The sequence below is a fragment of the Triticum urartu genome, chromosome 2A (genome assembly GCF_056163025.1).
Source record: "Triticum urartu cultivar PI428250 chromosome 2A, HENAU_Tu73, whole genome shotgun sequence".
Classification (NCBI taxonomy): Eukaryota; Viridiplantae; Streptophyta; class Magnoliopsida; order Poales; family Poaceae; genus Triticum; species Triticum urartu.
This window is the reverse complement of record NC_141874.1, coordinates 123,171,468-123,188,061: the sequence shown is the minus strand read 5'-3', so window position 1 is coordinate 123,188,061 and position 16,594 is coordinate 123,171,468. Positions and strand designations below refer to the sequence as shown.

At 47.6% G+C, this 16,594-nt stretch overlaps 1 pseudogene; it reads left to right on the top strand.

Annotated features, from left to right (window-relative positions):
- The window catches only part of LOC147984230 (putative serpin-Z8), a 183,731-nt pseudogene extending 170,245 nt beyond the window's left edge, over positions 1-13,486 (top strand).
- Positions 13,487-16,594: the final 3,108 nt, after the last annotated feature.

Genomic DNA, 16,594 nt, shown 5'->3' with positions numbered 1-16,594 from the left:
CGTCTCTGTCACTGAAGAAATTGACTGAACTGTATGAGATTTCCAATGGCTTCACTCGAAGGGATTGGTAGGTGTAGGATTTTGAGTTGAGCATCACATGGAAATTTTTCCTTAGTATTTCCTTGACCCCCTTTAACAGTACGATGTTTCCTATGACTCAAGAAAGAGAAAATGAAACTACGAACACAAAAGTATTCACGCTTCATGTTCCTCGAATGAATACCAAGTCTTCATGGTCACACCATTTTCTTCACTTTCAAAGTCTTCAGAAAGTCTTCAGAATACCAAAGTCTTTAGACGAAGAACTTCATTTTTAGGGGTCGACTTTCTCTGTAAATATCAAACTCCTCATAGACTTATAAACATGTGTACACTCATAAACACATTAGTCCCTTAACCTATAAGTCTTCAATACACCAAAATCACTAAGGGGCACTAGATGCACTTACAGAGATGAATGGATTGCCAGACATCTCAGCCAAGAAAAGCCGAGAACAATGGCAGCATTAACAAGCCTCATGGCCCGCTTTTGCGCGGGCGAGGACAACTGGTTAGCCCGATGTAGCACCAGCAACCAGGGGTGAAATTAGGCCTGGGGCAACTGGGGCTATAGCCCCAGGCGTGGCCCAGTTAGTACACATACATTTGTTTGTATTTTTCTCAGAATTTGGTGTTATAGAGGCCCAGCCCCAGGCCTGCTAACCCAATTGCAAGCAAGTCTAAGCCCGCTAACATATCCACCCACCCAGTATGATTGCCATACCAATCGCTAAACAAAAAAGAATAGCCCAGCGATACGTCCAACTCGCCTAATCGAGGAAAATCTCGTCCGATCGGAAACGAACCCTGAATCAAAGATGCGTTGCATCCCTCGTCAAGGCGGCTCGGCACTTATCGCAGAGCAGCCCCTGCTGTGCGCCTGAGCCCTAATGATCTGCTTGGTTGCCTCCTGTTCTATAATTCTCAGCTGCCCGCTACCAAACCCAGGTAGTCATCCAACGATTCCTCTGTTTCTAGTATATATTTTCAGTAAATCTATTCCTAGTATATATCATCCAACTTATTTCTACTAGTAATTATCCAATGCTCTGAACAGGTAATTCCAAAAACGCTCCACCCATTTCATAATTTTTATCGTGGTTTTCATTAAAAGAACCGACGGAGCACCGTCTAACTTACTTTCCCTAGTTATTCTGTATCATAGATGAAATCAATTACTTGGTATTGCTAAATTGTACTCCCTCTGTTCCTAAATAATATATTTTAGAGATTTCAATACGGATAACACACAGAGCAAAATGAGTGAATATACACTCTAAAATATGTCTATACACATTCGTATGTAGTCCGTATTGAAATCTCTAAATGGGCTTATATTTAGAAACTAGGGGAATACAACCTAAGTGGATTTTATTTTGGTAAATTGTACAACTTCATTCAATTTTCTTTCGTTGTCAACAGCAAATTAGAAACCCAAGACGAAGGCATGTAGCAGACTCGGTCAATTACATCATGTGCTTATTTTCGAGATAACGGTATATTATGTTCTTATTTTCAAAAGTTATGAACAATTGACTTAGCCTATGTTCATTGTCTTTGTGTTTTGAATACAAAATTTTATCTTCACAGCTCCAGGCCCTTATACTGCTGATGACGAAACCATGGGCAGGTCCTTATACTGCTGATGACGAAACAATGGGATCAATTTAATCAAGCCATCATTACTTTGGTACCAGCTTGTGCAACGATGCACTTTGTTAAACTAATTACATATTTCTATGAATTTTCTCTTGATTTAATATTGGAGTACATATTTCCTATGAAATGTGAATATGTAGTCTATATCTGACATTTTTTTTAGAAAAGGAGGATGACCCCCGGCCTCTGCATCTGGGAGATGCATACGGCCACTTTATTGATTATTCTCAGGACCTTACAAAGTATTACAACAATGAGCCTGAATCCATCATCTTGGCAACACATGCCGCTACTCTTATCCAAAATGATGAAGGGGTGCTAGTTGGGCCACTACCCAAACCACTCACCTAAGCCTAACATCAAAAGCTGGAAACCGAAACATATTCGGAAGCCCCAGCCAAGCCACATACCAGGTCTGGGGCACAATCCGGTCAGACGCACTCGTGTGTCGTCGCCGCCATCTTCCACAGGTCCGTCTTCAGATCATATTGAGGCTTCTACCTTGTCTGGCCACTCTACCATCGACGTCACCATGACGCCAGACAGCAACCTCCTCCTGCGCGAGTCCATCTCCGCGCATCAGGCGGCGAGCCTCCACAGCGCCATGCCGCCGATCTTCGCCGCCATCAATGAGTGAGATGAAGTACTGCTCCACCACGGCATGTACAAGGTGAGGAAGGGCGAGGTCCCCATCGGAGACACGGCCGAAAGAGAAGCACCGCAGCCCCGAGACATGCCCGGAGATGCGATGCAGTAGATCAGGCGGGCCGCCACCAGGAACCAGACAAACTCGCCATGCACACCCAGCATCCCCATGCCCAAGTCGGCGCCTTCAAGAAGGTGACAATGCTGTGGCGCCGCCGCCGCTTAGCCACCGGGGCTAGGGTTTTCACCCGGGCACAGGGGAAGGGGAGAGGCAGGGGAGGTTTAGCCTCGGCGCCGCCACCAAGGAGGGAATGGCGTCCGGGACGCCATCGACGCCGTGACCGCCACCGGCGGCCAAGGGTTTCCCCCGGCCAAGCACCTTGCCGCCATCTCCGAACCAGCCACATCATCAGCAGGCGCGTGTACGCCGGAGATCCAGGCCGGCAGGAGGTCATGCATCACGAGCGGACCAGGATCGCCTCCGATCTGACGAGGGGAGCCCGGGGCCTCCCCGCGCCATGACCTGCGCCCACCGAGACCTCGCTGCCCGCGCAGCCAAGGGGAACCGGCCTACCTCACCGACGAGCACTCCCCACCGCCGGAGGAGCGCCGTCCGCACCAGCGAGGCCGCCGCCTCAGATCCGGACCCTCACCACCGAAGGGGAGTGGTCAGATTGGGGGGGAGTGCTGGATCCAGCCAAGTCGCCCCACCGCCACCATCCCAAGAACCGGCGCCGACTTCGCCGGCCGTTCCTCCGGTGACGGCGAGGTGGGAAGGGAGGTGGGAAGGTTGTAAGGCCGCCGGATCTGGGTTCCCCCGTCGCCGCCAGGGAGGGCGACGCGGGGGACGGGGGCTGGGTCGGGGGACGGGCTATATCTGACATGCATTGATATATGTGGTATACTAGTCTTAGCTTTTTCTTAGACTCTTAGTTATAGCCCTAGGCTTCGAAAAATCCTGGCTCCGCCTCTGCCAGCGACCCAAGTACATCCGAAGTCAGGGACGGAAACGAGAAGCCACGACACAGTAAAAACAAGCGCCGGAATAAAGAAGACAGTCCGAAGAGCACGGCGGTAAACGCCGGATTCAGAAGCTCTCGGCCAGGTCAACAAAAGCTGCCCTCTAAAGGCAACAGAGATGAACTGTCCAGCCTGAACAAGATTCTAGACAAAATATGTCAGATCCACAACACCCCCGATAAACCTGCAAATCATACCCATAGAGAATGTTGGGTCTTAAAGCAGTCCGGCAAGCTCAACGCCGAATACAAGGTGCAGGATACACCAAGCAAAGATGAGGACGAGCCTCGCAAGCAAAGCACTGGGGAACAGAAGAAATTCCCACCCGAAGTCAAAACAGTAAACGTGTTACACGTGATGAAGGGGAGAAACAAAGCGGCACTCCTAGAGACACATGCCCCAGGGCCTATCACCGCGGAGTTCTGCCACTGGTCGTCCAAACCGATCACCTTTGACCATCGGGATTACTAGGCAAGTATCCGGCATGCAGGATGGGCTGCCTTGGTGTTAGACCCGATAATTAACGGATACCACTTCACACGAGTCCTGATGAACGGCGGCAGTAGTTTAAACCTGATATATCAGGACACAGTCCGCAAAATGGGGATAGACCCAACAAAAATCGGCCATAGCAATACTACCTTTAAAGGAGTAACGCCAGGCCCAGAAGCCCATTGTACGGGCTCCCTACTACTAGAGGTTATCTTCGGCTTTCCCGATAACCTCCGCAGTGAAAAGTTAACCTTCCACATCGCTCCGTTCCAAAGTGGCTATCAAGCACTACTTGGACGCGAAGCTTTCGCTCGCTTTAACGCAATACCGCATTACACTTCTCTCATACTTAAGATGCCCGGTCCATGTGGCATCATTACAGTAAATGGAAATATTGAGCGCTCCTTGCACGCGGAAGACCGTGCGGCTGCCTTGGCAGCCGCACACTAAACGGCCTCACCAACTAGAGCATCTGACAGGTCATTAAGACCACGGACGCGGTTAGACGAGTCCGGAGCAGCTATATGTAATTGATACAGGTTTGATGGCTATACCCCTATAACAATACAAGGGGCTCAACGCGTGTAAACAAGTGACAATTAGGCTCAACTTTACTCATCTTGAACTATACATGGTTTATTTAGTATAACCTACATTTTTGCACGACAACTTTTCAACTATGTTCCTCTCTTTTACAGATGACCATCATGCTACACCCGTCCAGGATACGGCACAACGGAGACACAGGCGCAGACGTGCAGCAGGGACCCGTTCAAAGGAATCTTTTTAGATTAAGACCCTGCGTAAACCTTTTTAACTGTCTTTTGTTGATACACATCCCCCGGATTCTTAGTACAATTGAGAAGGATGCTGACGTATTGGCATGTGGCCACGTCAGAATATTGCACGTACCTGGACACCAGGGGCTTATTACAAAGGGCATTGTTTAAGCCCGATTTACATCATAAAGACCGAATACCTTAGGGAGTGTTCGGCGTCGCGAGTTTGGCCTTATATGCATCAGCTCCGAATCATGTCTTTGGTCAAATGTTGGGTTTGCCCGGCTCCTGTGTTTTGCTACCTTACGTTCCGCTCTATCGGCTAAGGCGGCACCAGGAGAACTACTGCGATTGTGCCCTGGTTCATCCGGACGAGCACCTCAGTAGAGAAAGCCGAAAACCGACTGTCATGATATAGCATGAGACTGGTCAACCACTCGATGACCTAGCGGAATCTTTGGGATTCCTCCGCCTTAACGAAGGGCCCTTTCCCGGTCAGGCATGTACGCGCCCCGAATTCGGATGAGCGCGGAGCCACCAGGGGCTATATAGTAGCCCCACTTTCAAACTCCGCTGGCTAAGTGAAAGTGTTAAAGCATTTAGTCTGATTGCCTAGTTCGCTGCGCTATCACCTCCTTAATGGACCAAGATGTTGGATCAAGTGTGAACATGCGTCTTATGCAAACACCCTGCATTATATGCGTGGGGGCTGAAGCCGACGACTGCCATCTTTCAGGTTATATACATATATACATAAACGGCCGCACAGGAGGCATCATAGTACTTTCGGGCAAAAGTATAAATACAGCCTTGATAAACTCAATAAAACATTGTTTTTACAATGGGAATACATGTCACTTAAACATAATATTCTTCGAACATTGAGCCTCTATCAAACGAGCGCCTTCAAGAACTTCTTCAAAGTAGTGTTCGGCAGCCACTCGGCCTATGGCCGAACCCTGTGCCGCAACAGTGGTGGCATCCATCCCCGCCCAATATGTTTTGACATGGGCAAGGGCCATCTACGAGCCTTCTATGCATGCCGACCTCTTTACAGCATCGATGTGTGGCACAGCACCAAGGAACGGTTCCACTAAGCTAAAGTAGCTATTCGGCCTCGGCCCTCCCGGTCACAGATGATCCACAACGGACCTCATGGCAAGTCCGGATAATCTATGGAGCTCGGCCCACTCGGCCATGTGCTCATTCAACAGCAGCGGACGGGCTGGAGCATGAAATTGTGACCAAAACAGTTTTTCCACTTCGTGATCTTTCCGATCCTTGAAGTACTCGGCCGCATCAGTGGCACTTGCAGCCAAATCCACGTAGGCGTCCGCGGAACTCCATAGCCGGTCCAAAGGTGCATACTTTGGATCCCCGAACTTACTCCGCAACAAGAAGGGCTTCCCAGATACAATATCCACAGCTTGATGCAGCTCCTCCTTCGTCGCTCTAATTTTGGAGCCGGCTTCCTTGGCAGCCACCCGGGCCTTTTCCAGGCCCGTCGCCTTCGCCCGGTTTTCTTCCTCAAGAAGCTGGTAACGGTCAGCAGCATCTTTTAACTCTGCAGCCATCTTGACTATTTTTTCTTTGCTCTCGCAATGCGCGGCCTGTTCAGCCCTTAAATCTTCGGCCGCCTTTAAAGCGGCCGCATTGCTACTCCTGGCTTGCTCCTTGGCTCGGGCAAGCACCGCCCGAAGGGTCTCCACGATGGCAGCTCCATCTGCAGTCACAACATATTAAAGATACTGGCATCATGTTGCTCTTATTATGTGACAATCACCAGAAAAATCACTTACCATGTGCCTCGTCAAGCCGCTTGTTAACAAGCACGAAGTTGGCATCTGCCGCATCCAGTTGCCGCCTTAGTTTGGCAAACCCATCAGTCCGGCTAGCCACCGGAGCTTCAACCACCTGCACATAAAGGCGGTCTGGTTATTACCTGGGACTATGATCCTCTGTTTGCCACTATTTTCGACGACAACCAGAGTCTGAGGGGCTACTATCTACACAGGGCACATCTAAAAATGTGCGGCACTGTCAAAAATGTATATCATTTCACTTACCTCAAAACCCGTCAGTAGACTCATAAAGGATTCATGCAACCCGCTTTCGGCGGACGAAATCCTTTCAATCACCGTACCCATCAACATGCGGTGCTCTTCTGAGATAGCCGCTTGCTCTAGCAGATCCCTCAATACGTCCGACCGCACACCAGACGGTGCCGGACTCTTTCGATTGCTCTCTTCAAGAGTCGGATACTGAGGACTTCGGGTGGCCATAGGATTGCCTTTAGGCCTTGCCGGATCAGGAGAAACCCTCCGCGACGACACCTCGGGGTCGCCCGCCTCGTGAGGCGGTGTGTCAGGGGGAGGCATTTCGCTCTCCATCATCTCTGGAAGAAGATCCCCTGAAGACGAGCTCTGCTGAGAAGGGCTAAGATCCGAGCTGCAAGATAAATGCCTCGGTTATTTTCCTCAGAGGTAAAGCGAGATATTTTCATTTACCCTTTTACTTACAGCTCGGTGGAGGGTTGATCCCCTTGAGGGCATAGTGCAGCCAGGGTATCCCCCAGGGCAGGACCCTCCGGTGGAGATTTCTTCCTCCGGTGGAGATTTCTTCCCCCGTTTGGAGGGCTGATCCCCTTGTCTCTGGGTCCTCAGAGGCGGTTCTCTTCCGTCCCTGGGGAGAGGAAGTTCCAGTTCCTCCCCCCCCCCCCCGGCTAACCTCCTTTGCGGAGGCGCTAGCCTCCTTGTTCCCCCCTTTATCTTCTCCTGAGGGCGCTTAATAAGGCACGATCTCCAGCATCCTGGTTAGCACGGGATTTGGTGAGGTCTCAGGGAGGGGGGCCGAACACCTGATCAACTTTGCCTTCGCTATCCAATCCTGGGTCAAAGAGCGGCTTTTTTAGGGCAATGTTGCGATAAATAAATGGAAAGTGTGTTCGGATGCGGGGCTACTTACTTGGGTATCCGGGCGATTGCAGCTCAAACCTGCATCCTCAGTGATGTCTGGACACATTATTTGTGATCCGAAGAACAATTTGTACATCTCTTCATGCGTCATGCCAAGGAAATGTTGAATAGCTCGCGGTCCTTCCGGGTTGAATTCCCACATGCGAAGGGGCCGACGTTTGCAAGGCTGGACTTGACGAACTAGCGTAACTTGCACTACCATAACCAGACTGAAATCTCTCTCAAAGAGATCTCAGATACGGCTTTGCAGTATTCGCACGTCCTTGGCTGGACCCCAGCTCAGCCCCCTGCTGATCCATGACACCAGTTGTGGTGGGGGGCCTGAGCGAAAGGCGGGGGCAACTACCCACTTGGCACTTCGGGGAGCTGTGATGTAGAACCACTCCCGCTGCCACAATCCGGACACCTCTGGGAAGCAACCCTCAGGCCATGGAGCGTCAGCGATTTTGCTTATTAAAGCTCCTCCGCACGCTGCGTGCTGCCCATCGATCATCTTCGGCTTCACATCAAAGGTCTTGAGCCACAGGCCGAAGTGAGGGGTAATGCGGAGGAAGGCCTCACATACGACGATAAATGTCGAGATGTGAAGAAGGGAATCCGGGGCCAGATCGTGAAAACCTAGCCCATAATAGAACATAAGACCCCTAACGAAGGGATCCAGAGCGAGGCCTAGTCCTCGGAGGACGTTGGGTTCGGGAGTAGGGACGACCTGCCCTCGGGGGGGCAGCTGATGTGAAATTTCGGCGGTCAGATATCTGGCCTCTCTCAACCTCTTGAAGTCCTCCTCCGTGATGGAGGAAGGCATCCACCGACCTTGAAGGTTGGATCCGGACATAGTTGAAGGTCCGAAGTGCCTAAACCTGAGCTTTGGGTGTTGGAACTCGAGGTGGGAGGCGGATTCGATTAAGATCGAGAGGAAAAGGCCTTGTCCCCTTTATAAAGGGGACACGATCTCTGCTTCGACAAGACGTGCCAAGGAAACCACCTCGCGAAACACGCTTAGATTGGTTATGAAAAATGATTCGAATAAAGACCTGGCTATGGTGTGATGTCACAATACGGGGTACATCAGCAGATTAGATTTATGGAAATATTATTCTCTCTACGGTGGTATGTGGAACTTGTTTTGCAGAGCCGGACACGATCCTCATGTTCAAAATCTTCTATGAAGTATTCGGAGGAGGAACCCGCCTTGCAATGCCGAAGACAATCTGCGCGCCGGACTCATCGTCATTGAAGCCTGGTTCACGGGCTACTGAGGGAGTCCTGGATTAGGGGGTATCCGGACAGCCGAACTATATCCTTTGGCCGGACTGTTGGACTATGAAGATACAAGATTGAAGACTTCGTCCCATGTCCGGATGGAACTCTCCTTGGCGTGGAAGACAAGCTTGGCAATACGGATATGTAGATCTCCTTCCTTGTAACCGACTCTGTGTAACCCTAGTCCCCTCCGGTGTCTATATAAACCGGAGGGTTTTAGTCCGTAGGACAACAACAATCATACCATAGGCTAGCTTCTAGGGTTTAGCCTCTCTGATCTCGTGGTAGATCAACTCTTGTACTACTCATATTATCAAGAACAATCAAGAAGGACGTAGGGTTTTACCTCCATCAAGAGGGCCCGAACCTGGGTAAACATCGTGTCCCCTGCCTCCTGTTACCATCCGCCTAGACGCACAGTTCGGGACCCCCTACCCGAGATCCACCAGTTTTGACACCGACAGCCATGTTATTTTGAGAAGACATGATTGCTTAGTTAGTATGCTTGAAGTATTATTATTTTTATGTCAATATTAAAATTTTGTCTTGAATCTTATGGATCTGAACATTCATGCCACAATAAAGAAAAAATACATTGAGAAATATGTTAGAAAGCATTCCACATCAAGAAATCTACTTTTATCATTTACCTACTCGAGGACGAGCAGGAATTAAGCTTGGGGATGCTTGATACGTCTCCAATGTATCTATAATTTTTGATTGCTCCATGCTATTATATTATCTATTTTGGATGTTAATGGGCTTTATTTTACACTTTTATATCATTTTTGGGACTAACCTACTAACGGAGGCCCAGCCCAAATTGTTGTTTTTGCCTATTTTAGGGTTTCGAAGAAAAGGAATATCAAACGGAGTCCAAACGGAATGAAACCTTCGGGAACGTGATTTTCTCAACAAACGTGATCCAGGAGACTTGGAGTGTGCGTCAAGAAACGATCGAGGAGGGCACGAGGTAGGGGGGCGCCTACCCCCCTGGCCGCGCCCTCCACCCTCGTGGGCCCCTCGTTGCTCCATCGATGTACTTCTTCCTCGTATATATATCCACGTACCCCAAAAACATCCAGGAGCACCACAAAAACCTAATTCCACATCCGCAACCTTCTGTACCCGAGAGATCCCATCTTGGGCCTTTCCGGAGCTCCACCGGAGGGGGCATTGATCACGGAGGGCCTCTACATCAACTCCATGGCCTCTCAGATGATGTGTGAGTAGTTTACTTCAGACCTTCGGGTCCATAGTTATTAGCAAGATGACTTCTTCTCTCTCTTTGGATCTCAATACAAAGTTCTCCTTGATCTTCTTAGAGATCTATTCGATGTAATCTTCTTTTGCGGTGTGTTTGTCGAGATTCGATGAATTGTGGGTTTATGATCCAGATTATCTATGAACAATATTTGATTCTCCTCTGAATTCTTTTATTTATGGTTGGTTTACCTTTGCAAGTCTCTTCGAAATATCAGTTTGGTTTGGCCTACTAGATTGATCTTTCTTGCAATGGGATAAGTGCTTAGCTTTGGGTTCAATCTTGCGGTGCTCGATCCCAGTGATAGAAATGGAACCGACACGTATTGTATTGTTGCCATCAAGGATAAAAAGATGGGGTTTATATCATATTGCATGAGTTTATCCCTCTGCATCATGTCATCTTACTTAAAGCATTACTCTGTTCTTATGAACTTAATACTCTAGATGCATGTTGGATAGCGGTCGATGTGTGGAGTAATAGTAGTAGATGCAGAATCGTTTCGGTCTACTTGTCACGGACGTGATGCCTATATACATGATCATACCTAGATATTCTCATAACTATGCTCAATTCTATCAATTGCTCGACAGTAATTCGTTTACCCACCGTAATACTTATGCTCTTGAGAGAAGCCACTAGTGAAACCTATGGCCCCCGGGTCTATCTTCCATCATATTAATCTTCCAACACTTAGTTATTTCTATTGCCATTTATTTTACTTTGCATCTTTATTTCTCTTTATCATAAAAATACCAAAAATATTATCTTATCATATCTATCAGATCACACTCTCGTAAGTGACCGTGAAGGGATTGGCAACCCCTTTATCGTGTTGGTTGCGAGGTTCTTATTTGTTTGTGTAGGTGCGTGGGACTTGAACGTGATCTCCTACTGGATTGATACCTTGGTTCTCAAAAACTAAGGGAAATACTTACGCTACTTTACTGCATCACCCTTTCCTCTTCAAGGGAAAACCAACGCAGTGCTCAAGAGGTAGCAACATAACCGAGACACTTCTCTGGTCAATAACCAATAGCGGAACCTGGATTCCCATATTGGCTCCTACATATTCTACAAAGATCTTTATCGGTCGAACCGCATAACAACATACGTTGTTCCCTTTGTCGTCGTATGTTACTTGCCCGAGATTCGATCGTCGGTATCTCAATACCTTGTTCAATCTCGTTACCGGCAAGTCTCTTTACTCGTTCTGTAATGCATCATCCCGCAACTAACTCATTAGTTACATTGCTTGCAAGGCTTATAGTGATGTGCATTACCGAGAGGGCCCAGAGATACCTCTCCGACAATCAGAGTGACAAATCCTAATCTCGATCTATGCCAACTCAACAAGTACCATCGGATACACCTGTAGAGCACCTTTATAATCACCCAGTTACGTTGTGACATTTGGTAGCACACAAAGTGTTCCTCCGGTATTCGGGAGTTGCATAATCTCATAGTCATAGGAACATGTATAAGTCATGAAGAAAGCAGTAGCAACAAACTAAACGATCATCGTGCTAAGCTAATGGAATGGGTCAAGTCAATCACATCATTCTCTAATGATGTGATCCCGTTAATAAAATGACAACTCATGTCTATGGCTAGGAAACTTAACCATCTTTGATTCAACGAGCTAGTCAAGTAGAGGCATACTAGTGACACTCTGTTTGTCTATGTATTCACACATGTACTAAGTTTCCGGTTAATACAATTCTAGCATGAATAATAAACATCTATCATGATATTAAGGAAATAAATAATAACTTTATTATTGCCTCTAGGGCACATTTCCTTCAGGACATACTCTCCCCTCTCGTTGCTAGGAAAATTTGTAAAATACTGCGTTCCCCAACAGCACCTCCACAAGCGGACACACGGCCCGGAGCTTCGCGCGTCCGCCGACGAACGCCGCCACGCCTGCGGCACGGTGAGCCATGCCCAAGACAAACCAAGCTCATGATACCAAATGTTGGGACAAACCCGATACTAGTTCTCTTTCTCTCACTCGCACAAACAAAGGTAGAAGAAGGAGCACACCATTTTTCCGGCGCACACACGCATCCGCCGCACGAACTGCACCTCAGCCGCACGAACGGCCTCACTTTACTAGGCACATACCCGGGTGCGGCAACACACCGCAGCCTACCCAGAGGAGCTCTCTCACAGCCGATCGGGCGCATAGCACGGTCCCAGCAGAGACTACATCATATCTGGATCCTAGGATCGGCTCATACCAGCGCACCGCAAACAGTACATCAGGGGGCCTTTTATACCCAACTGCACACACAGGCCAGCGGCCACACACCCCACGCACGCACGCTCGCACCGGCCACTACCACATGAGCCGGCCACTAACCAACTAACTAGTCTACATGCACGTCCATATCCATCAGATGCATGCAACTAGCTCGCACACAACGCAACGCTCACGGCAGCTCGCGCATGCATCCCTGACGATCCGGTCTTCTCCTGATCATGAGCCTGGTCCGCTCGTCCGCACGACCCGGACGCCAGGTTGCTCGTTGCGCCTGCTGCACACCGTCATGACACATCTGTGGTTTATTTTCTAACAGGACACCAAGGACCGGCCGTTCCACCGGCGCGACGGAGCCACTGTCGACGTGCCCTTCATGTGCAACTCCGCCCGCCACCTCGTTGCCGTGCACGACGGGTTCAAGGTGCTCGCACTGTCGTACAAGATGTCGCAGCGAGGATATCAATCGTGCGAGTCGACGGAAAGCTTCAAGCCACTCACACGATACTCTATGTGCATCTTCCTGCCGGACGCACACGACGGCCTTTGGGGCCTCGTCGACGAGATGACCTCCCGTCCGGGCTTCGTGTACGACCACCTGCCAGCGGGCTCCGTCAAGGTTGTTGACTTCAGGGTTCCCAAGTTCAAGCTTGATTACTCGAGCAGCGTCATTGAAACCCTCAAACAGCTAGGGCTCATTCTGCCATTCGGCATGGGTTCTGACCTGTTGGACATGGTGGACCACAACGGGACCACCTTGCCTTTGGTTGTTCGAGAGCTCATCCATAAGGCTGTCATCGAGGTCACCGAGGAAGGGACGGAAGCTGCGTCTGTCACCATGATGAGTGCGGAGTATGGATGTGCTCCCATGATGACGCCGGAGCCGAGGGTGGATTTCGTCGCCAACCATCCTTTCGCGTATTTCATAGTCGAGGAGGCGTACAGTGCGATCATGTTTTCTGGGCATGTCGTCGACCCTTGCAATGGCAATGACCCGGTGCAGATTGTGCAACACAAACAACGGGGTGCACTTAACAACCATCGGCTACATGATAGAGGATTCGAGTTGCCAATGACCAGAAACTAGCCGGTGACCAGAAACTTGTCGGTGCAGTTGATACATCTCCGTCGTATCTATAATTTTTTATTGTTCCATGCCAATATTCTACAACTTTCATATACTTTTGGCAACTTTTTATACTATTTTTGGGGCTAACATATTGATCCAGTGCCCAGTGCCAGTTCCTGTTTGTTGCATGTTTTTTGTTTCGCAGAATATCCATATCAAACGGAGTCCAAATGGGATAAAAACTGACGGAGATTTTTTTGGAATATTTATGATTTTTTGGGAAGAAAAATCCACGCGAGACGGTGCCCGGGGGAGGCACGAGGCAGGGGGGTGCGCCCCACCCCCCTAGGGCGCCCCTGACCCTCGTGGCCACCTTGTAAGGTGGTCGATGCCCTTCTTTCGCGGCAAGAAAGCTAATATCCGGATAGAGATTGTATTAAAATTTCAGCCCAATCGGAGTTACGGATCTCTGGGAATATAAGAAACGGTGAAAGGACAGAATCTGAGAACGCAGAAACAGAGAGAGACAGAGAGACAGATCCAATCCCGGAGGGGCTCTCGCCCCTCTCACGCCATGGAGGCCAAGGACCAGAGGGGAAACCCTTCTCCCATCTAGGGAGGAGGTCAAGGAAGAAGAAGAAGGAGGGGGCTCTCTCCCCCTCACTTCCGGTGGCGACGGAGTGCCACCGGGGGCCATCATCATCACCGCAATCTTCACCAACAACTTCACCGCCATCATCACCAACTCTTCCCCCCTCTATGCAGCGGTGTAACCTCTCTCTTACCCATTGTAATCTCTACTTAAACATGGTGCTCAACCCTATATATTATTTCCCAATGATGTATGGCTATCCTATGATGTTTGAGTAGATCCGTTTTGTCCTATGGGTTAATTGATGATCGTGATTGGTTTGAGTTGCATGTTTTATTACTGGTGATGTCCTATGGTGCTCTCCGTGTCGCGCAAGCACGAGGGATTCCCGCTGTAGGGTTTGCAATATGTTCATGATTTGCTTATGGTGGGTGGCGTGAGTGACAGAAGCACATACCCGAGTAAGTAGGTTGTTTGCGTATGAGATAAAGAGGACTTGATACTTTAATGCTATGGTTGGGTTTTACCTTAATGATCTTTAGTAGTTGCGGATGCTTGCTAGAGTTCCAATCATAAGTGCATATGATCCAAGTAGAGAAAGTATGTTAGCTTATGCCTCTCCCTCAAAAAAAATTGCAATAATGATTACCGGTCTAGCTATCGATTTCCTAGGACAAATAACTTTGTCGTAACAAAAAGCTCTTTAATAAAACTAACTTAGTTGTGTCTTTATCTAAACAGCCCCTACTTTTTATTTACATGCTCTTTATTACCTTGCAAACCTATCCAACAACATCTACAAAATACTTCTAGTTTCATACTTGTTCTAGGTAAAGCGAACGTCAAGCGTGCGTAGAGTTGTATCGGTGGTCGATAGAACTTGAGGGAATATTTGTTCTACCTTTAGCTCCTCGTTGGGTTCGACACTCTTACTTATCGAAAACTATTGCGATACCCTATACTTGTGGGTTATCAAGACCTTTTTCTGGCGCCGTTGCCGGGGAGTCATAGCGTGGGATGAATATTCTCGTGTGTGCTTGTTTGCTTTATCACTAAGTAATTTTTATCTGCTGTTCTTAGTTGTTTTCTATCTTTAGTTATGGGTAGGAAACGCAAAATACCAAAAAAATAGTTGTACCTACTGAACCAATGGTTGAAGAACCACTCAAAATCTATCACACTCCTGAAGCTTATTACTTGGATCATCTTTGATCCCTATGTGCTCGTGCTGAAACCCCAACTAGATTAGTTGAGGGAAAATCCTTAGATGAGCATGCTTGTTATGTGCGACACCGCATATCTAAAAAAGGGAAACGTTTACTGGATCAAATTCATCATTTGCAATGCTATGCTTGGAATTTATGCGAAATATATGATTTTACTTGTTGTTCTGAAGACCCTAAGAAACACCTTCCCTACCAATGTTTGTTTAGTGATAATGGAATCGTATCTTCTTATGCTAAGGGTGTTTATAATTACTATGATGTTCAACAAATTGAAGAATTTGTTGCTTTTAAGGGTGCTTATGAAATTGCTTCTTTGATTGAAAAGTATGATGCTACTCTTTACAAATCTGAAAATCTTGCCATACTTGAATATTGTTATGAGAATTATGCGTCTAATGCCTATGTTAAACCATATATCGAGGTCTCCTCCGCTGTCCAAGAAGAGATTAATATTTTGCAGGGGTCTATGGAAAAAGAAATTGATGAAATTGTGAGCTCATTGGATGAAAAAGATGATGAGGAGAGCGAAGAACAAAAGGAGGAAGAGCGGATTAGCTACCCGTGCCCACCTTCTAATGAGAGTAACTCTTCAACTCATACATTGTTTAAACTCCCTTCGTGCTTACCGAAGGATGATTGCTATGATGATTGTTATGATCCCGTTGATTCTCTTGAAACATCCCTTTTTGATGATGCTTGCTATGCTTGTGGCCAAGATGCCAATATGAATTATGCTCATGGAGATGAACTTGCTATAGTTCCTTATGTTAAACATGAAATTGTTGCTATTGCACCCACGCACGATAGTCCTATTATCTTTTTGAATTCTCCCGACTACACTATATCGGAGAAGTTTGCACTTATTAAGGATTATATTGATGGGTTGCGTTTTACTATTACACATGATGATTTTGATGAATATAATATGCATGTCCTTGCTGCTCCTACTTGCAATTATTATGAGAGAGGAACTATATATCCACCTCTTTATGTTTCCAATACGATAAAATTGTAAGAAACTGTTTATACTATGCATTGGCCTTTACTGTGTGTGCATGAATTGTTCTTTTATGAGATGCTGATGCATAGGAAGAGTTAGACTTCATTGTTGCATGATATATGTTACTTTGTTCTCACTACTAAATTACAAATCATTGCTAATTAAAATTGGCTTTGATATACCTTGGGATCCGGGTGGATCCATTACTTGAGCACTATATGCCTAGCTTAATGGCTTTAAAAAAAGCACTGCCAGGGAGACAACCCAGAAGTTTTAGAGAGTCATTTATTTCTGTTGTGTGCTTTTAT